A 21,943-nucleotide genomic window follows, 5' to 3' on the forward strand; every position below is an offset into this window, starting at 1 on the left:
ACATCATGTGTGTTTATGGGAATTTCCCATTCTATAATATCAATGCCAAGTTTTTTTTCCATTTCCTCTGAGAAAACAATGAACATTAGTTTTATGGGAAAATGTGATGAGATACTCTCATGTCTGACTCTTTTTCAGTTAGACAGCTCCCACATCGTACCATTATGTACCTCTTTCAGCTAGACGTCCAGCTATACAGTTATTAAACGAAGCATAACATCAAAAACGATCCAGCCACCATATGGCTTTGGTTTTTATCCATGAGTGCAGCAGTATTAAGCTTGACTCCATCACAAAACACCAAACAGAGTAAAGTAAAACTCCAGGACAGTAATGGGAAGTTAGAAGTGTGAGTACTGGAGGCATTATGATACAATGGCTCTATATTAAACAATATGCCATAAGAAACTACAAATACATTGAGCCATTCTGCCAATCTAGGCTCTCCCTTTACGTGCTGTCTGGACAGCGGTGTATCGAGCCTGGATTTCCACATTCTCCAGCCTGTGACCTAGCAGGCCGCCGCACACTTTTCCAACACATTGTGTAAAAACACACTTCCTGATATCTCTGCAGAATTAACCTGTAGTTGAGGCAAATAGCATGCCAGTTGGGGAAAGGAGCCAAGTATGATTTGATGATGTCATCATTTCAATGGGAATCACTGTTTGCATAATGAAAGCCATAACTGCACATTTCATTATTTCCATATTGGCAAGGGGGCAATGTGTGTTGAATTTTTTAGTTAATTTTAGCAATTTTAGTTTTTAGACACAAAATTAGCATTTGCCTTGGTCAAAATGTATTTATTTTTGAGCGCCGCGCTTACAAAATCTCTTTTTTGTGTACGACATCGGAAAAATCAATATAGATATATTGATATACAGATAATTAAGTACGTATTAATTGACGAAAAGGCATGAAGTCACTGAGAGTTGTTATTACTTGCAGCTTGTCCCACCAGATTGATGCATGCAAAAAAAACAAAAAAAAACAGAAGAAGCTACTCCTTAGAGTATGATAACTGAAGAAGTCAAAAGGTGGGGAAATGGTCAAAACCTCCATCACAGTAAAGGATACTTAATGTTCAGGAATAGTGACAATTTGCCCTGTTTTAATGTTATCTTGTGACCTGTAAAGCGTCTTTGTAGAATGTTCTCTGAAATAAAAATAAAAACTCAGCAGAAATAAAACTGAGCTGAATTGTGTGCAGGCAGCACATGCTGTTCCCTTAGCATAAGGCCTCTAGTGCTTTTTTCTTTTTACTGTTTTATTATTTTAACTCTCAGGTTAGTCTCATTTCACTGAGGCCATTCAACCACTTGACTCACAATTAACTTCATCATTCCACACCGAGAATCGTTGGAAAACCATTTTCGAGGAATGTGCGGCCGCCCAGACGCAAAAGATTTGTCCGTGCCGTAAACTTTCTCCGTGCAGGAGTGACAGGGAGGAGATTTCTACCAACTGGAGTCCGTTTACGAGGGGAAGAAAAGCGCACATCTCTCAGGCAGTGAAATAAGATTCCACTCCGCCTGAAACAAGGTGAGCCAGAGCAGACCAACTCTCTGACTAATGGTACGGTAGTTTTCCACTGCAAAATGTCCAGAGCTGACCCCAGCACACCGGTCCAAATACGACGGTGACTCATCAACACAGGAAGGTGATTATCAATGAAGGATGAGTGATTTCCATTACCATAGGAAAGGAAAAGAGAAAAAAAAGGGGTGAGCGTCTGCATCAGACTGACATGCCATGCAGCGAGGCAGGCACTAGGACCTGAGCGTGCGGAGGAGAACAGACACTGGAACTCCTCTGACTAAACTTTCAGAACAATCAATTTCCCAAAGAGTATAGGAGTTGAGCTAGAGTGAATGGCAGAAGACCTGGCTTTTAAACCTTGAAAAAAGGGATCTGGGCTTGGCTTGTGGGATAATTCCGTGGACTGCGTGCAAGGTGGAATATACTGCAGTTTTCCCGGGGACTTTTACACTTGCCGAGGAGGGGGAAGAGAGGCAAAGGTAGGAGACACTTTTCTTTTTTTTGTTGCTTGTTGTACTCTAACTCGTCCTGTCTGCGTGCGCTGTGGAGAACACGGGGTTAGTCCGTACCTGTCAGTGAAAGAGAAACCGAGAGCTTCTGCCCCTCCGAACACAAAACCGCAACAACGGCGCGGAGCGGAGTTTCCTCGCGAGACGGGAGTAACGACCGGGAGCCGCGGTACGCTGGCGGAGCGCGCGCGGCAGAGAGGAATGCGGGGTCTGTGCGAAGCCAGCCGCGCGGCGGCTGTATCCAGCGCTCACGCTGCCGAGCGCTCGGTGTTTGTTTTGTCGCGGCGCGCCGCTCTGCCCGCGTTCGCCTCGACTTGCCCCAAAGCCCTGAGAGGGTAACGAGCGCTCGCGCAATTAGGCACGCTTCCCACCGCGGGACCCCACCTGGGGGGGTCTGAGCCGAGGGGGTGTCGGGGGGCTCCAGACAGGTCTGGAAACCAGGCGTCCAGTCTGGGACCCCCCCACGCCCCCCCCCACCCCCCACCTGGGATGAGGGATGATGGATGAGGGATGGGGGATGGGGGGGTGGGGGTGGGGGGGTTAGGGGGAGCTTCCCCGGTACATTTGGCGCATCGAGTCGCAGCGAACGCCGGCAGCACCCTCTCCGCCCTGCGCTCCATGCCACACCGCACACACACACACACACACACACACACTCGCGTTACACAACCCGCCGAACCGCTCGCGCGGTCACACCAGCGCCGTCGACCCCCCGCGCCGAGCCGCGCATCACCCCTCGCGTTCCCGCCCGGGGCCGGGGGGGGGGGGGGGCAGCCTTCAGAGCACCTGAGGTTCGCCTTCACGTGTTACTCCTCCCGCGGGCAGGAGCAACAACACGAGGAAAAAGCACCCAGACCAGAGAGAGAGAGAATCCCGCAGACTGGCCTGTCAGCCAGAGAGCGTGGCGTCAGAAAGGAAAGTTATAACAAACCCAAGCGCTGAGCACACGTCCAGCTCTAACAGGTGACCGTTACCCTCTACAGAGTCCTGTTCCCCGTCCACTTCCTAAATCTTAAGAGTGTTCACTGTTTAGACAGGTCTGGTAGGTGGGTGTAACTTTCACACAAAAAAAAAGTTACCAGCTTCTATTTCTGGAAGCCACTTTGTCTTTTGAAAAACACTACAAATAATGTTTCCACGAAAGCTCCTTACAACCGATAACCAGTAACACGCCGCAACTGAGCGTGGTCCGCAAATGCGTGAAAAGCGGAATATTTACGAGGAAATATTCTGTAAAGCTCTTAGTGAAACGGGGGGGGGTTTTTTTTTTTTTTGGAAAAGCACTTTTGAGGAGCGGTAAAAAGACCCGCAGCCTAATTGCGGCTGAGAAGAAGAGAGGGGCCCTGTGGCCGCTCCCCCCGGCCCGGTCTGAGATGCATGCGATTATATTTATCAGCATCAGGTATCCCATTTCCCATTGAAGCCCGAATTAAAGGCTTCCGACGGAGGACCTCTCATCGGGGTCCGGGGTGCATTGTGCGCGCTTTCGTATCGCGCCCCCGGATCGGCCGGTCACGGCTGCGCCCAGCGGAGGCCCGGCGGAGCCCAGCCTGGAAACGCACCCGCGCGCTCCCCAGACGCTACGCCGCGGCCTGGCGCCCCTCCACTCACAGCTACGGCCCGGCGGCGCAGCGGAGGCGCTAGCCCGGCGCGTTCGGCCGAGCAGTGTGTCGTCTGACCGCATCTGGTCCCCAAACCCTCGCCTGCGCAACCCCTCGCGTTCCCTGCACCGCGTGCGTTCGCCAGGTTCTCAGGGCAAGACAGTGACCGGAGGTTCCCGTTTGGCCAAGCTGTAAAAAAAAAACGCGTATCGCGGTCATCGCACGCTCCCTTAAACAACAGCCGCTAGCGCCAGCCGCGGCGTTAGCAGGACTCAATCACTCCTGCGCTTTTCTCCTTTAAGTAAGCAATTGAGAGTTAAGTGCCTGTAACAAGTGATCTGTGTTGGGGAGGTGCTGGGCGGGGGGGCGGGGGGCAGGGGGGGGCAGAGAGATTATGGCAGCCTGGAGAGGGGGGTTATCTGTCTGCGGAGCAGGACGGACAGAGTCCTGACGGATTCGGGGGGAGGTCCCTGCTCCACAGCACCGCCGGGACAATGAAGAGGGGCAGTTATGCCCTGCGTGCAGACAGCCATCTCAGCTCTCCGGAGCTTAGTTATGCAAATGCATCAGTTCGTTTATGGAGCACTTGAGTCGTTCAGTTTCCTGTTTGTGCCCGGTTGGGAAGCCTCTTTAGAGGCGCTCGAGAGGGATAGTCCTCTGGCGGATAATCAGTGAGAGAGCAGGGACAGGTTTTTAGGCTGCAAGATTTGTGGCCCCCTGGGGCTTTCATGGGAGAGAGAAGTCCCAAAAGCCTTCCTGCCAGTGATCCCTGGATTACCGCAATAAGACCTGGAGAGAAAAGAGGTAAAAAGCACAAAGAAAACAAATCAAGGTCAACGCTGACCTTGCTGCTTTGGTATGGACTCAATTACTGTGGCTAGACTAAATAGAATTTTGATATTCTGAATTCTGGAGTTATCAGCGACTCTATGAAGGCAGTCTGAAAACAATATGCCTCACCTTAATGTAATCTTTAAAAAGTTAAGTTGAAACGAGTCAATTTATTTCACACGCAAACACACACACACACACAGCGTAAAGCCTTTACACATGGAGAGTCTATTTCTTATTTTCTTGCTTCGCTAAGTCTAGTGTGATTGAACAGTTAATTGGCACGTGGTTTCAATTTAAACCATGCGTTTAAAATGAGTGCATTCCGATCGGTACAGATTCATATGGTGGAGTGATTCATCTGCATTTTGGATTGATTTTATTCCTTGTGAAACCCTTTGCACATGTGTAAATATTCACCGTCCCATGCTCATTTAAAAAGTCATTTAAATGTTAATACGAATTAAACAATACAAAAACTATTTTTCAGGCATAAACAGTTTTAGTATGTGTTTTGGAATCCACTTTCTGTGAGCATGACTTCAAAATTCCTAAGTGACTTCAATAAATTCCTCAGAACATTCCTCCCCTTATGCTGGTGTCTATTAGTGAGCCCAGTACAGTATGGCCAAAGTCTGATATGCAAAAAACCCTGACATTGTTGAACTGTGACTACATCACATTCCCCTGCAAACGTATCTATAAATCCTTCCACCAGCTATCTTTTATGACCACTTATTTTTCAGAAGAGCGGGTCCAATCTTCCTCAAAATTTACTCCTCTTCTACGCGAGTCATTTTTATGCATTATTATTAACACAGTGGCAGCAAATAAATTAAATATTTCTGCAGTTAAACCATAAGCCTAACTTCAAATATTAAATCAAAATGTCATAATTAAATTTCATATTATTATTAATTATATTCTGCAAAATAATTAAACAAAAAAGTAAACTGAATTAATGTCTATTTGTGAATGTTATAGAATATATATTCTTACAATCAATCAAGCCAAAACATTACCAATTAACATGCATCATCACTTTATATCAGCGCTGTGAATTTGTGGCAAGAAACAGGAGACAGTACTTTTGAAAAATCCGAAGTGACAGTGGTATGGCACTGAAAGTAACATAAATAGCTGTTCAGACAATATCAATTTCTTGGATTCTGAACTGTTCTTCACTATGCACATAGCCAGCCTGAGACGTGTACCATTATTTATGACGAATCAGTATTTTTGGTCATCTGGCACAACCATTTGATAAATCATATTCATATCCAATTAAATTTCCAGTAATCCCGTAGTTTACATTTGACACAATATACTGCAAACCCTGTTCAGTCCTTGAAGGTACTGCAGGGGGTCCCTGGCCGGACTTCACATGCAATGGCTATATACAGATTTGTGGAAATATTTCAAAGTATAAAACCTTTTTTAAATATAACAGTTTTTAAAATATGATGGGGGTCCCCTGAACCAGACAAGGATGCAAACCTCCACTGTAAAGGCATAAATATCAACAACGGAAACCAGTTCTTAATTACAAATTTACATCAAAATGCCTTCAAGTTCTGAGGTCTCGAGATGTTCATTAAAAGTGCCTAGAAATTTTGGGAAAACACCGAAGCAAACTGTACTTAGTAAAATGACAAAGGTGCATGCCGTGTCTATATGTATATTTTGATTATAATAGAAATATGATATTAACATTTTTACATTTTACATTTAGTACAACCTGAAGTGTGGCTGTTGGCAATTAAAACCCAAAGTGTAGGTCTTTTGTGTCGGTTGTGTAGTTACGGTACATTTAATATTTTTTTAATTATATCTCCAAATATACTGTGGCCAGGCTGATCTGCTCATGAATGAAGTGATGGGAGAAAGTTAGTGTTGTGTGTTTGTACAGGAATTAGCAGGCTAAATTTGCACATATGTACCTTGAACCTAGCAATTTTAACATTTAGAGTTTTTTTTGTGATCTTGTACTTGTACTGTTTGTGCTTGTGTCATGTGATTCTGTCTTTCTTAGCATTAATGCCTTGTTTTTAAACTGGTCTGCAACTAAATTTCCCTTGATGGGACACGAAAGTTTGACTTGACTTGAGAATGAGGTTTCATGGTCTCAGTGGTGGAGCTACAACAGGTTGTCAATCTGTGACTTCTTCGCACAAACGGAAAAGGCTTGTTTCTCCATAGCAACACAACGATTGCGTGTTCAATCCACTGAGTCATCGATAGCGTATTGTAGCTCCACCCATTTTCGGTACATGAAACCTCGCAGTGCACTGCATCGCTAGGTGAATGCTCCTCTTAGCCAAAACCTTTGAAGCTCTGCCAACGTGAAGTGATCCCCTTAAACCTGCTCCCATGTTCCACATTTCCATCTGTCTGGCTCTTCTGTTTACGTTCCTGAAGGAGCCCCTGTGCAAGTGAACTTTCCATTTGATGATGCTCAAGAGCAATACGTCTTACGGGAATTAATACTTCTAACAGGAACCATGAATCCTCCACTGCCTTGAAGACATAATCTTACATCGTCCAAAACACACTAAGCTCAGTAATCTAATCTTTGGTCTGTCAACATGGCTTTAGAGCAACCCTAAGACACTCAGTTGTTTTTGGAGAAGATTTATGCTAGATCAGTCATTCTCCCTGACCACAGGAGATGCTGCTTCTCCTGGCTCCCTTCCATTCTCAGCTGAGCTTTATAGCTCTTTATAGCTCTGCTTGCTACTGCAGGAGACGTGAGATTACCCATCCTTTATGGAATACCGCTCTCCAGCACGTCCAGGAAGCCGTCCCACGTGCGTCCGCTCACATAACCACCTCCGCCAGTGGTGTACAAACTTGCACAGGTCTAACAGTGCCGAAGGTAACTCCTGCATCAATTTCTGTTCGGAGTAAACTGGGGTAATTCCAGGCGTGACCAAAATCAGTCAAACAGATTAATTTTAGCCGTGTCAAATCAGAACTGTGCAGACAGGAAATATGTTGATTTGAGACATCCCTATTAACTGGTTTTCATGGTACTTTTTAATGTTTATTCATGCGTGTTTTCCAAGCCATTTCAACTATAAATGAGTCAAATTCCATTTAGTACAGCACCTCCCCATTATATGATCACATAGGGTATAAGGAAAAGAAAAATGTTAAGCTAATTAATTACAAATTCCATTCGTGTTCATTCAAGCCAGATAAATATTTAGCTGAAAAAAAAAATTTTTTTTCATTGAATACAACGGATGATTTGAAAGCAAAGATATTCTGCTTGGGGGAAGCCCTCGCTCAACAAGAAAACATTAACCTGGATTACTAATACTGACAATTTTGAGGCCATCTGAAAATCGTCCGAACATGTAAAGCCTCGTTCAAGAAATTTTCGTATTGCGAAATATTATCTCCGGAGCCAGTTCCACAAACGAAGGCCTCTAGACGCGAGACGGCTTGAAGTGCTCCGCCTGAACGCACAGCGACCGGCGGCAGCAGCGAGGTCAGCTCAAGGTGTGATAGGCTTTCAAATAAAGAGCGGATGAAGGCAAGGCCCGGTTTACAGGCTGCTGGAGGGGGGCTTGTGAGGGACCGGAATCCACCGGGAAACAGAGCCAAATGGAAAATGTTTTCTTAATGCGGTCTTGTTCAAACAGTTTAAAAAAGCACTTCAAACAGGCTGCCGACAGAACGAATCCAGATAGACGCTTTCTACGCAGAAGTGTCCACACAAACCTGAGGGGCTCCAGGAGAAGCCACGAAAATAACACGTCACCAGTGAAGGGACACATACCCGTATGCCACAACAGTATTTAGCCATACATTGAAAATATACCGCAACAGACTTAATAATACATTTGATTATATATATATATATGTATATATAACAGTTCCCTGAAAATGTCCATCCCCACATTGCCAGTCATGCTGACAAGTCATCCAGAGTAACGCCAGTCATGCTGACGAGTCACCCAGAGTAACACCAGTCATGCTGACAGGTCACCCAGATTAACACCAGTCATGCTGACAAGTCATCCAGAGTAACACCAGTCATGCTGACAGGTCATCCAGAGTAACACCAGCCATGCTGACAGGTCATCCAGAGTAACACCAGTCATGCTGACAGGTCATCCAGAGTAACACCAGTCATGCAGACAGGTCATCCAGAGTAACACCAGTCATGCTGACAAGTCATCCAGAGTAACACCAGTCATGCTGACAGGTCATCCAGAGTAACACCAGCCATGCTGACAGGTCATCCAGAGTAACACCAGTCATGCAGACAGGTCATCCAGAGTAACACCAGTCATGCAGACAAGTCATCCAGAGTAACACCAGTCATGCAGACAAGTCATCCAGAGTAACACCAGTCATGCAGACAAGTCATCCAGAGTAACACCAGTCATGCTGACAGGTCATCCAGAGTAACACCAGTCATGCAGACAGGTCATCCAGAGTAACACCAGTCATGCTGACAGGTCATCCAGAGTAACACCAGTCATGCAGACAGGTCATCCAGAGTAACACCAGTCATGCAGACAGGTCATCCAGAGTAACACCAGTCATGCTGACAGGTCATCCAGAGTAACACCAGTCATGCAGACAGGTCATCCAGAGTAACACCAGCCATGCAGACAGGTCATCCAGAGTAACACCAGCCATGCTGACAAGTCATCCAGAGTAACACCAGTCATGCTGACAAGTCATCCAGAGTAACACCAGTCATGCAGACAGGTCATCCAGAGTAACACCAGTCATGCTGACAGGTCATCCAGTGCTCCCTGGTTTTCAAGGGGAAACCATGGGCACAGACTCCTCGAGACGAATCACACTGAAACCCCAGCATGATTGGGTCACTGCCCCAGATTTGGGTCACAGTGCCCCCTGTGGCTCAATCAGGCACTGGGGTAATGGAGGGGTTAATAAACACATACTCACAAAGAGATAATCTCAATACCATTCAGCACACGGAAAGCCCATTATTCCGGCTGTACAGCGATGAGTTTGACAACACAAGGCCTCCAATCATCAACATTATTTTCAATGAGCACAGAGATACAGCGAATCAACTACTCATTAGCAAGGCCATCTTGTCACCTGTGCCTGAGAGAGAAGAAGGACACTAGTCACGGCACAATCAGATGAAAGTAAAAGTCTAACGGCCAAATCATTGAGCAAGGTGGCTGAGAAAGAGACAGGTGTAATCATCTCAAAAGGGATTTTTTTTTTTGTTGTGTTTTTTTTTTTTTTTTTTTACCTGGAGCATGTTTCCATTTTAATGTCATACACAGCGTGAGTGAGTCATTCAAAGACAAAAAAAAACTGGTTTCATTCATACAGTCCACGTGATGATACGTGAATATATTATATATAAATAAACTTTTCTTTTCCCCCAGTGTTTTATTTTTTGAACCTGTCGGACCAGTTCACAGACTAAAACTGGAAGGCTAACAATCTTCATCACTCGTGTTAAAATTTCAAAACCAGAGTGATCCTGTGCAGTTATTTCAGTTGATATTTTTTATACACATGTAAAGAGTGGATGTGTATGAATCCATTTACGAATGGACTGCAGGAACATCATAGTTGTATAAAATCTCTCCTGTGCGTCCCAAGAACTTTCAACCCTACAAAATGTAAAATCTACTCTGAAATAAAAAATGCGGAACAAAGGAATTCAGTGTGAAGTGAGCCACTGCTGTTGCCAGGAGAACAATTTCAAATATTAAGGCGAGAGCGTGGCGTAGCCAACATTAGCAGCATCCGTAGAGCTGTCACAATCAGATTAGAACTCGTTTGGGTATCAAAGCGCAGGCTTTGTGAGACAGGCTTTGGGGAGAGTGAGACAGGCTTTGGGGAGGAGTGAGACAGGCTTTGGGGAGAGTGAGACAGGCTTTGGGGAGGAGTGAGACAGGCTTTGGGGAAAAGAGAGACAGGCTTTGGGGAGACGTGAGCCAGGCTTTGGGGAAAAGAGAGACAGGCTTTGGGGAGACGTGAGCCAGGCTTTGGAGTAGGAGAAGTGAGACAGGCTTTGGGGTGAAGTGAGACAGGCTTTGGGGTGAAGTGAGACAGGCTTTGGGGAGAGTGAGACAGGCTTTGGGGAGGAGTGACACAGGCTTTGGGGAGGAGTGAGACAGGCTTTGGGGAGAGTGATACAGGCTTTGGGGAGGAGTGAGACAGGCTTTGGGGAGAGTGAGACAGGCTTTTGGGAGGAGTGAGACAGGCTTTGGAGAGAGTGAGACAGGCTTTGGGGAGGAGTGAGACAGGCTTTGGGGAGAGTGACACAGGCTTTGGGGAGGAGTGAGACAGGCTTTGGGGAGAAGAGACAGGCTTTGGGGAGGAGTGAGACAGGCTTTGGGGAGAAGTGAGACAGGCTTTGGGGAGAGTGAGACAGGCTTTGGAGAGAGTGCATTTTAAGGACAATAAACACGGTGTGGTGGCTGAAACTCACAGGCTGTTAAACGGTAAGAGCTCAGCGAGGAGGGAGGAGCTGGGGGAGGCAGGGGAAACGGAGATTATTCCCAAACTAGAACGCAGTCTCCACGCAGGAGAGCTTTTCCTCCTGACGGCCCCTCTCTCCCTCTCTTTCTTTTCTTGCAGTCTTCTATTGTGTCTTCTATTGTTGCTTCCAAACAAGACGTGCATGACAAATGGTTGAGATTTAACTGTATGTCTGACATACACGCACCCAAAAAAAAAAAAAAAGAATAAGTAATTATGCAGCCGCTGTTTGTGAGCCAGGAAAATGTAGTAGACAGTTTACACAGTGTTTAAAATAACATTGGTTTTTGCGCGGCTATCACTGTGCCAGCTCAGTGCTTTTTATGGCAACAGTCACAGGGCATTTATGTATGCCATGGTTCCCATCACAGCTGTCAGTTCCACGCAGCAGTCGGGAAAGGTCTGGACTCCACAGGACCCTCTCTCTCCTCCTCCTAACGGTCAAGCCTCATTCAGTGTTTCGCCTTTTCCGCAAGCGTACTCTCAGAACGTTTTCACAAACTTCTCACGGGCTGTGTGTTTCAGAGCACCTGCAGGTGATCGTAATACGATTTTAAACCTGAGGTGACATTTAAATTCCAGCCTAGTTCAAGATCAGTGCCAATTCAGTTCCAGCTCAGAAACTTCGAAGTGCACCATTTTTTTTTTCAACAGAGGAGGGGAAATTTTGGCACGACCCACCTCAAGTGAAGGCGCCACCTTGACTTGACTTATCGGATGTGAAAGAAAGCACTTGCAGCGGGGAAAAAGCTAAATGATTATTAATGACCTTTCTGAGGGAGTTAACCTTTGAGTGCATTAATGCTTCGAGCTTTGCTTACCTTCCTCAGAATGCAATAGTCATTAGTGTGTTTCTTAAGGTTTTATCCTCTGTCACCTCCATCATTAATAACCTTTAACTACTTTTCAAGTGAGTGTTGCACCTACTTTCATTCTGTAATATATTTCAACAGATGAAATTAAAACAAAAGCATGTCACTTAATTGTTGTTTGGGAAAAACACTGTGAATAAAAGGCAGCACATAATGTTTGCTATAATTAGAAATATGCCACCTTTGTCACCGGCAGTCTCACGTGGACGATGTGAAGTCGGCCGGGATACGCTTTGCTAGCGCACCAACGGTCAGTAATCGCTGCCGATGACTCACGATCCGGCGTGGGTGGGGCTCCACACGGGTGGCGATTCAAACAAACCCAACCGGTGACAATAACACCTGGCTCAAAGCTGTGGGAACCGTTCTCTCGTAAGCTAACTTCCTCGTAAGCTAACTTCCTGTTCCAGCGGCTCTGCGGCGGGGCTCTCCAACCCCGTTCCTGCAGGGTCCCTGGGGCGTCTGCTGAGGATGGCTCCCAGCTTCTACAGGTTTTGGACTCTGCCGTCCTTCGCCTGACAAGTTCACGCCTAAAACGCCCGTCCCCCACAATACCCGACACGGCCACAGGGGCGGTGCGGCCCAAATCTGCTGAGACCCAACACGGTTCAGCCGGCTCCTTCTCCGGTGCAGACATGGCTCAGGTGGCAGCCAATGTCTTCTTTGTTAATTGCTACGGCAACACACTTCAGGGTTAGAGTCACTTCAGTTCCTCGGTGAGCTGTACAGTTTTCAGTCAGCGTGGATTTACTCAGACGACAACCTTACTGGACCCAGAGGGCACTGATCTATTGACACAGAAAGCAGATTTTAAAAGTCACTCCACATACCAAACGTTGATCATTTACTTTTGTAATGTAAAACCGATGTGGGAAAGGATATTGAATTAGCCATCATGTATCAGTAAGCAAATATTTACTTAAATACAGCACTAATGTTGATTTCAAAGTTAGATCTCTTTTAGCATCTTAACATTTCAGAATTTTATGTTCACTAGCTGCTTTTACTGAAAGCTAAAGTACTTGAACCAATGTACTGTAGTTTGTGAAACAGAGAATTTATATAAATTTAGCCGATCACCATAGATTAATTCTAGTTGAGGATATTCAATACTTCAATCATGACTTGTGAGAACCAGCATATTTTCCTTAATTAGTTGCAAGACTTTTAATATTTAAAGTTAATAGGTTTAGGGGTTGTCTTACATTGAAGAGACAATGTCATAGTTATAAGTCCCTTAAAAGTGAAGAGTGCTCACAGAGTGACACAGAGTAATCCATTGGTTCTTTACAGTGGTAATAGAGCTGTTATTGCTACGCACAGTGCAGTGAATATTCTCGGATTCAGAACATTTTCGAAGGCTTTTGGACAATATGAAATTAGTTCACAGGCACAAATATATTTGATAGGGGTTTAAGAAGTGTTTCCCAACCAGCTCTGTACAGCTGACCCCGTTGAACTTTACCAAGCCAGTGAGCCAAATGCTTCTAAGAATCAGAAATATGGAACAATGAAGCAAATGTTGTCCAGCCCTGTTTTAAGATGACTCTTTTGTACATGTGACAGGGTAATCATCTTTGATGACCTGTATACAAAATAGAGAACCAATCCAAACCGAGGATCCAGTTTCAATATTTAGAGGAACTGAAGACAGCTGTATACAGTGGTGGAGGATGTAATGTAAATCTGGACATCTGCTGGGTGGATCATCTCCAGTGTGCAAAACCACATGAGCCTGAGCCTCCTGCAGCGCTGTCCCTGACACTGGACATTGTTCACACTGTACTTTTCCCCCTGCTATACACACGCACAACTCGCAAAGGCATGCTGCCTCCACAGGCAAGGCTTCACACAATCGTGCAAAAAAACAAACAAACAAAAAAAAAACAACTAAAAACCCTAATTGCCCCGCTTATTTTTCTTGTCAAAATGTACTTTTGGAAGGTAACTAATTAAATCATTAATCTTCAGCCGAATGGAGGGGAAAAAAGTGAAACTCCAAGTGAACAGGAGACTGAGACAGACACAAAACAACACAAAGCCTGACTGCCTTTGAGCTACAAATGGTTCTTTATTCCTCAGTGAATGTCTGCTCCTGAACTCCGAAGGAACACAACTGGCAAGAACGGAATCCGCAGGGCAGTCACATAATGAATGTGTGGCAAGCATTTAAAAATGATCATCTTCCCTTATCATCAGTGCCTACACCCAAATGCTGGTATGCAGCATAGGAGCAGAGTTCAAAAATGACATCACTGCTGATGTCATCTCCACTGTCTCTATGGAAATCAGATATGGGTGGCAGAGAGATGTTCAGTATTTCACTAGTATTTTTTGAAACACCATTTTAAACAACCTTTAAACTAGGTAGATCTTCAGCACTTGGTTGAAACTTCATCTTTGAGGTGCAGTAAATAATATTTTTTACAATAATGAGAGTTCAGGACATTTTTCATTTTTCACTTTCCCCAGAACCTGAATATAACTGTGGATGTGCGTATTACATGCACCAACATTATATTTTCTTTCTAAAGCATATACTCATGGAAATTTTTATTTTTAACTTTTGTCAACATTTAAAGACATATCTGCACCATCTGACTCAAAACATGCCAAGCAATACAAATATTTAATCATGGCATTGTTCTAGCAGTGACAGAAATAAACATGAAGCCACATCCACTCTGCACAGTTAGTTGCTCATGCAACTGGCAAAGACATGTTATTTATCAGACATGCATTCAAAAAATATAAACTTCCCACGTATTCTGTTCCTTTGCGACAGTTACAGCCGAATTATATAAAATTGAAGGTTCCCTTTTCTTCACCGATAACGTTGTTTAAATTATGATGGAAACGACAATGAAGAGAGCCATGGATTACTTGCAAATGGGCTTTAAAATATATATATATATATATATATATATATATATATGTGTGAACAAATATCATTCTTAAATGAATATTAACAACCAAAAGATTGTCGACTGACTGGTTCTCTTGCTATCTTTCCCTTTGGCAGACATTTTTGCTCACTGTTCACTCCATATTCAGACTGTTACTTTGTGGTGAACAAAAAAATCTTAAAAATCTGTTCCCAGGCATTAGCTAACATTAGCGTCGTTGATGGCTGATAGCGTTGTCACTTTCACAGAAGCTACTGTGCGCTTCTGGCCATCCAGATAATAAATGTGTCGCTCGCTTGGCTAACAGCACAGGTATCCAGGAAAACTGGATCATTTTGGCGCTGCTTGCTGTTGTAATTATTTTTTTTTTCTTTTTTCTTTTTTTTTTTTTTTAAAGCACAAAGCTATGTATGGAAATGATTAAAGCAAGAGTTCAGCTCCTTAGCCGCCGTGGCAGTCGGGACGCATCTGTGCGGAAAGCGGTATGGATTTTGAGCAGCGGTAGAATTCAAGGCTACGTTACAGCGGGCTTATCAGACATGCTCTGCAGCAGCTATTGAAAACAGGTCCATGACAGACCTTTAAAGCACCGCTTAAGTAAAACGCTTTTATACTCTATAATACTGCCCTGTACAGCGTCTCAAGGTAAGGCCCGTGCCACATTAAATCTATACACATTTTAAAGGGCTTTTTATCTGTGCTCTGTTTAATCTGGCATTTTATCATCGACGGTTTTTCATTCACACAAAGCATCCGCCAGACCGTCAGCTCCTATATTCTGCGTCCACATTCGCGGCTGTGCCGTGACAGCAGCCACTCATTAGTAACGCATTGGCCCCTCCATGCTACTTAGCGCTCAACGCGATCTCCTAAACTAGCGGCTATAACAGATCAGCTGAATAGTAACGCTGGCGCTAGCGTGGGTTCCCCTGTCTTGGGGGGGGGGGGGGGCTGCAACGGATCTTGGGACTGCAGCACATCTGTGCCGCATCAACGTAGCGTGCCAAACACTGTATGTATGAGTGTAGGCTATGTCATTTTTTTCCCGGGTGGTTTGCTTGATAGTTAGTCTACACAATTACAGTAATACAGCTATTGCCTATAGAAGGTTTAAAAGAAAGTTTCAGGAAAAAAAGAAAAGAAAAAGAAAACCACATGCTTTGATTGCAAAGAATACAGCACAAAGGGGAATTCTCTGTCTCAAATCCCCAAACAGAAGGATATTTGCCCCCTCCATACTGGGTTTTGGTTGATTTCAACCATGTAAGCTGCTTTGTTCTTTCTTCTTTTTTACGTTGGGCTGGTCATTTAAACAAAAAAATAAGTACCTTGCTTACTGTGGGAAACCACAGTGTTGAGATTGATTGCCTCCAATGGATGTTGTTGCTTTTTGAAGGCATTTCACAAAGTTGAACAGTCCTTGACAATGTGCACCCTGTGGAAATTAGCATCATTAACAAGCTTCTGCGCCAGATTTCAGACCAGCGCACAACCCGTCGGATAACAGCAGGGAGCGCGACTCGCGAGAAGGGAAATTACCCAAAATGCACTGTGGATGTGCGAAATCAGTAAGCTCCCATTATTCTTTATAGACAATTTATTCTTTATTGATATATATATATTTTAAATGTATCGGCTTCTTTCTGAAAATAGTTCATTGAGAAACTGCGTCAGAGGAAAGGAACAAGCTTAATTTTGGAAAGAAGTAGGCCTAAAAGAACGCATCTCTGTACCTCTGCTATTGAACCCTCGCTGTAGAGGTCCAGATCGGCTCAGGAGGAAAGTGACAGTGCTCAGGTGGAGCATCATGCTAAAGTGCTAGCCCTGAACCCATGTAACCGAAATCAGACGACGGCGGTGTCTGACGCGAGCCCTACTGGGGGGTAGCACAGCCCTTTAACTCTGGGCCTCGCTGCTCAGTTGACCAATCAAAGCGATTACACAGAATTTGGATACTTGGGACTGGATGACTGTGCTGTTATAAAACACACCACGTTTGAAACCATAGTTCTTTGTGGAGCTAGCAATATACAAGACCAGGTTAAAACCTAGTGTATGGCCGGACCTAACACACGTGATCCGGCCGACCAATGGTGTAACTTCATCACTCACTCACTCAGTCACAGACATTCGCGTTTCTAGGGCTGGTCCTGCTGCTGAGGTCCAGCCAATAAAGCTAGCAGCCCCTTTACACAGATCATTTTGAAGTGACCTGGCTAGCAAGTGCATTCCGCGCGATGCCAAAACCAAGTATATAGCAACAGCAACATTTATAGAAAATGCTCCAAATTCCTCTTGACAACCATACAAACTAATGGCAGAGATTCACTCAAAGCACAAAGAAATGAGCCCCTGAGTATTTTTTTTTTCCATATTCCATGGTACACGATTTCCATAAACAAATAAATGTTGCCTCCATGTAACGTTCTTCGAGTCGTTTCACTCCAGGAAAAAACGACGGTGTGTTGTTCCGGAGCGCTATAAGAAACGCTGGCTCCGTGACCGAGCGGGAACGGGCCCAGCTCCGGCGGCGGCCCGGGTTCGCACGCGAGAACTGCAGCCGCACGGCCGGGAGCGGCCGGACACTCAGCTAACACCGCGGGGTGCTGGCAGAGAAACGGCTAATGTGAGAACCTAACAAGAGGCTGCTTTAAAAATCATGATATACGATAAAAGTTCATTTTAGAAACATGACACAAACAAAACACTTTTCTCCTAGTCTGTTTACCTCACCATTGGTTGGTTAACAATAAAAGCTGACCCACAACCATCTTGGCTGCACAGTTAAACATGCGAAAATAAACTCAGCATGTTCAGTCTGCTCTCTAAGCCAGCTTTAGGCATTCTTCCTTTTTTTGCTGAAACAACAAAAGAATACTCACAGCAGATAATGTTCCACTGCTTGGAAGCTTTAGTGAAAAAGACACCACCGGTTGAAATAGTCACGCATTTTTTTAACCATACAGGTGAATTCACTTATAACTTCATATCTCAGGAGTGCATCATTATTGGTGGATTGATGACCGACACATTACAGGCGGGAAAGTGTGGAGGTTTGCCTACGGCCCCTTCCTGAGTTCATACAATAAACCAGACATACTGGAAACTGGCAGAATTTTCTGTTATCCACAACTTTTTTTGGCTGGACCGCAACAGTGGGGCCAGACCTACAAACACGAATGTCTGTGACTGAGCGATTGAGCGACTGAGTGATGAAGTTACACCATTGGTCGGCCGGTCCAGCCATATAATAGGTTTTGACCTGGTCTTGTTTTTTCAAAAACTGTAAAGCTTTCTGAGAATTAAGCCACAAGATTCACTGTTATCCAACTAAGATTAATAAGCAAATGTACAGTATATCCCCTCAACTTTTTTCAAATTAAGCAGAGTACAATTAGAGTTCCATTGTGAAACAGTGACCTCAGATCAGGGTTTATGCTTCACTCATAACAGCGAAAGCCAACATAACAGATCCTGGATCTGTAATGGAAACTGAATATATGGATTCTGCACAGCCTTTGTGTGATGTGTGTATTCCATGCAGAGGGTAGGGGATGGTCATATTGCCTGCTCTCTCTAGCATCTGTCTCCTAGCAGGGATAGGGGCTGGCAATAAGGACAAGGCCAATCTCTAGCACCACTTCATAATCTCCTAAATTCTGTCAGCACCAGCTGAAGAGCTATGTGCTTTTGTAGAAAGCTTCATTGACATTCTAAAACACACCTATCAACAGGTGTTACATTGTTGAACAAGACAGATCACATAGCGTAAACTACCACCTGGAAGGCCAGTGTTTTTCCCTACAGAGAAGTGAATGCTATTCAGCTGAAATGGCACAGAACACACAAATCTTATTATTTTCATTCCAGGTAACAAAGGTACAAGGTAAATAATCATTCAGTAAATTGCCTTTTAGATACACGTTTGTTTCATTGTTACAAAATATCTAAATATGCGAGGAGTCACAATTTTCAAAAAAACTTAAATGAGAAAATAACCTTGTGGGGTCTACAAAAGTAGTATTGCTGTCAATGCATTGAATTTCATGTCACCACACAGAAATGCATGTATCGATAAAACCCTCAAATCTGGCTGAATGCAGTTAATTCTTCCTGTTCGAAATCCACACATTCCCTCTCCATCATATTCACCAGCTAATTAAGGGATGGCAGGTTTGTCCACATCATCAGCGGGACGTGATCCGTGCTTCATATGCTTTATAGCGTAAAGTCAGTTTTTTTTTTTTTTAAACCGTCACGATCCACCCCAGAGGCACGCAGAGCACGTATGACATGTCATCCCAGACAATGTGAGAAGATGACACAATGCCTGCTCTTAAAGACTCTGGAGCGACTCCCCGTCGCCCACGGACGCCGCCTTCAGAAAGGCCGTGGGCTCAAGGGCCCGGCAGAGCGTCGCCGTGGGCAACACGCCCACCATCTCCCGCCGCACGAACCCACTGTGCTCGTGCGTGTTTGTGTGCAAAACAAGATCTCACGCACAGCTGGCTGCCTGGTGAGTCGCTCGTCAAGCAGCGACGTTTCGTGCAGATAAGATCAACTAAACTTTCCCTCCCTTTGATAAAGGCATTTTGCCCTTGCCCCTGATGGGGGGGGGGGGGCACAGTGGGGGGGGCAATGAGTCACTGTTGTGAGATTTTCAGGGAGATTTTACTTTCGCTGCGAGATCTGATTAAAGGGCTCCTGTCGTGGCTCACCTTGCGCCGCGATCGAAATCGAGCTTTTAAGATTTACGCCGGATAACCCCACGCGAACGGACGAGGCCCTCGGCCGCCGTCGCGCGCGCGTTTTGTCAGGACGCGCGAGCGCCGGGCCGCGCTCCTGAAACATCAGCCGACAGAGACCGGGCCCGGGACGTGGGGCCCAAGGGGGAGCCGTGCGGAACCTTTAATATCGGCAGCCGAGGCATTCGGAGGTATTCCCCCCGGCAACGTGACCCCGCGCCGACCTCTCGGCCTCCCCGCCCCGCGGTGTTTACCTAGCTCATCTCGAGGAGCGCATAGGTGGAATGCCTTTAGCATTAGCCGACGGCGCGCCTAGTATTTCACATAAATATTGGTTCCCTTTAGTCATCCTGTATCAATCAAGTGAGTGTGTGTGTATATCAGCCCCATATGCGGCTGCCGGCCTTGACAGCCCTCCCATGCCTTTGCCTGCACTGCAGACCGATCTGGTGAGAACGGAGAAAAAGTCAGACTCCTGCTTAATCCGGGCAGCCGCCACCATGCAGCGGGGAAGTTTGGGCTCCCGTAAAGGATGCGTTGTGTGAAAGTGTTCAGATGCGTCGTTTCCACGCTCTGATTTTGCAGGACCGCTTCGCGACTCCGATCGGCACCAATACTTCCCTGTTGCATATAGGGGCAACATTGCATATAAATATGCGCAAAGGCCTTAATGCTAATTTTACATGCTCTGAACCCAGAAATATGCAGCTTATAAAGCAGAAGGCACAGTGCATTCATCTTGTCAGCCAACAAGGGCATGTTTTTTTTTTTACTGTCACTATCCTTCACAGAATTGTAGACACTTCAATTTGGCAATACAGAAAAATAAATTTGCTATACTGCCCTCTGTTGGTCACCCTCTCATGTTACAGTAGTTAAACATACAGGGACAAGTGATTATTACTAAACTGGCCAGGGTTAGTTTTCTCCATGTTTACAGAAGGAGAAAAAAAGAGATAATATGTTTTATACACAGACGCAGGAGCAGCCATAATTCTGTATGTGGTTGTTGAAAGTAGGTCATTTCAGTCCTGCGCATTATATTAATTATTTTCCATTATATCAACAGGTTTGGAAAACCTTGAAGCATAATTATAAAAAAAAATCTCAGGAGAATCACCTTTAGTACACCCACTCATTTCATGTTTCTGGTTGGTGGTCTCAAGATAAGTGCTGTGATATCCTTATAATTCTCAAATACTTGGCTTAATGGTAACTCTTGATAAGATCAATCTTTGGTATAAGACAAGGATAAGCAAGAAAGATAAAATATTGGCAGTAGTAATTCAAGTACCACTCCAGGTGTTAATATGAAACAACGTGTACTACAGGCCCATAAACATTCCATTCTGTTAAATTGTGTGCCACTGGAGGCCTGTAAAATGCAGTCCCTTTAACGAAGCAGCTTCCTTTGAAGTCATTAAACTGAAGCAAAAGGGCCTCTCACAACTGGGGAACAACTTCCAGAATGAAACTGTCCCTGTATTATAATTAGCATACAGTATTACACACAGAAGTAAAATGAGGTGCATATACCCATTGCCTAGGCCTTAAATCCACAGTGGATAGCTGTCCCTAATGTTAAATCCACAGTGGATAGCGGTTCATAACGTTAAATCCACAGTGGATAGCGGTCCCTAACGTTAAATCCACAGTGGATAGCGGTCCGTAACGTTAAAGCCACAGTGGATAGTGGTCCCTAACATTAAATCCGCAGTGGATAGCGGTCCCTAACGTTAAATCCACAGTGGATAGCCGTCTGTAACGTTAAATCCACAGAGGATAGTGGTCCGTAACGTTACTATCTGCGGTGGATAGCGGTCCGTAACATTAAATCCACAGTGGATAGCAGTCCGTAATGTTAAATCCACAGTGGATAGCGGTCCGTAACGTTACTATCTGCGGTGGATAGCGGTCCGTAACATTAAATCCACACTGGATAGCAGTCCGTAATGTTAAATCCACAGTGGATAGCGGTCCCTAACATTAAATCCACAGTGGATAGCGGTCCGTAATGTTAAATCCGCAGTGGATAGCGGTCCGTAACGTTAAATCCACAGTGGATAGCGGTCCCTAACGTTAAATCCACGGTGGATAGCAGTCCCTAACGTTAAATCCACAGTGGATAGCGGTCCATAGCGTTAAATCCGCGGTGGATAGCGGTCCGTAACGTTAAATCCACAGTGGATAGCGGTCCGTAACGTCAGGTACGATGTGGCTTCCCGAGCGGCGGGCGTTTCCCTTCAGTAGCTCGCAGCAATGCCGGTCCCCAGCGTCTCGGGCGCACAAAGCCAGGGTTTATCTCCTCCAGCAGACTCGCATGAATGGGCCCGGGACCGCAAGTAGGTGAGCGGTCAGCTCTGTGACATTCAAAACCCGCCCGCAGCCGGGCGAGATAAGGCCGGCCCGAGCTCCGGGCTCCGTTAAAGCCGAGGGCCGGGGGGC

At 45.2% G+C, this 21,943-nt stretch overlaps 1 protein-coding gene across 1 annotated transcript in view; it reads left to right on the plus strand.

Moving 5' to 3' along the window:
- The first annotated feature begins 1,463 nt into the window (after positions 1–1,463).
- ngfa (nerve growth factor a (beta polypeptide)) overlaps positions 1,464–21,943 on the plus strand; it is a 34,270-nt gene continuing 13,790 nt past the window's right edge. The window contains exon 1 of the mRNA XM_035383449.1: positions 1,464–2,021. The gene's annotated coding sequence lies outside the window, so the exon portion shown is untranslated. The remainder of the gene's footprint in view (positions 2,022–21,943) is intronic.

Source organism: Anguilla anguilla, chromosome 11, assembly GCF_013347855.1.
Source record: "Anguilla anguilla isolate fAngAng1 chromosome 11, fAngAng1.pri, whole genome shotgun sequence".
Taxonomy (NCBI): Eukaryota; Metazoa; Chordata; class Actinopteri; order Anguilliformes; family Anguillidae; genus Anguilla; species Anguilla anguilla.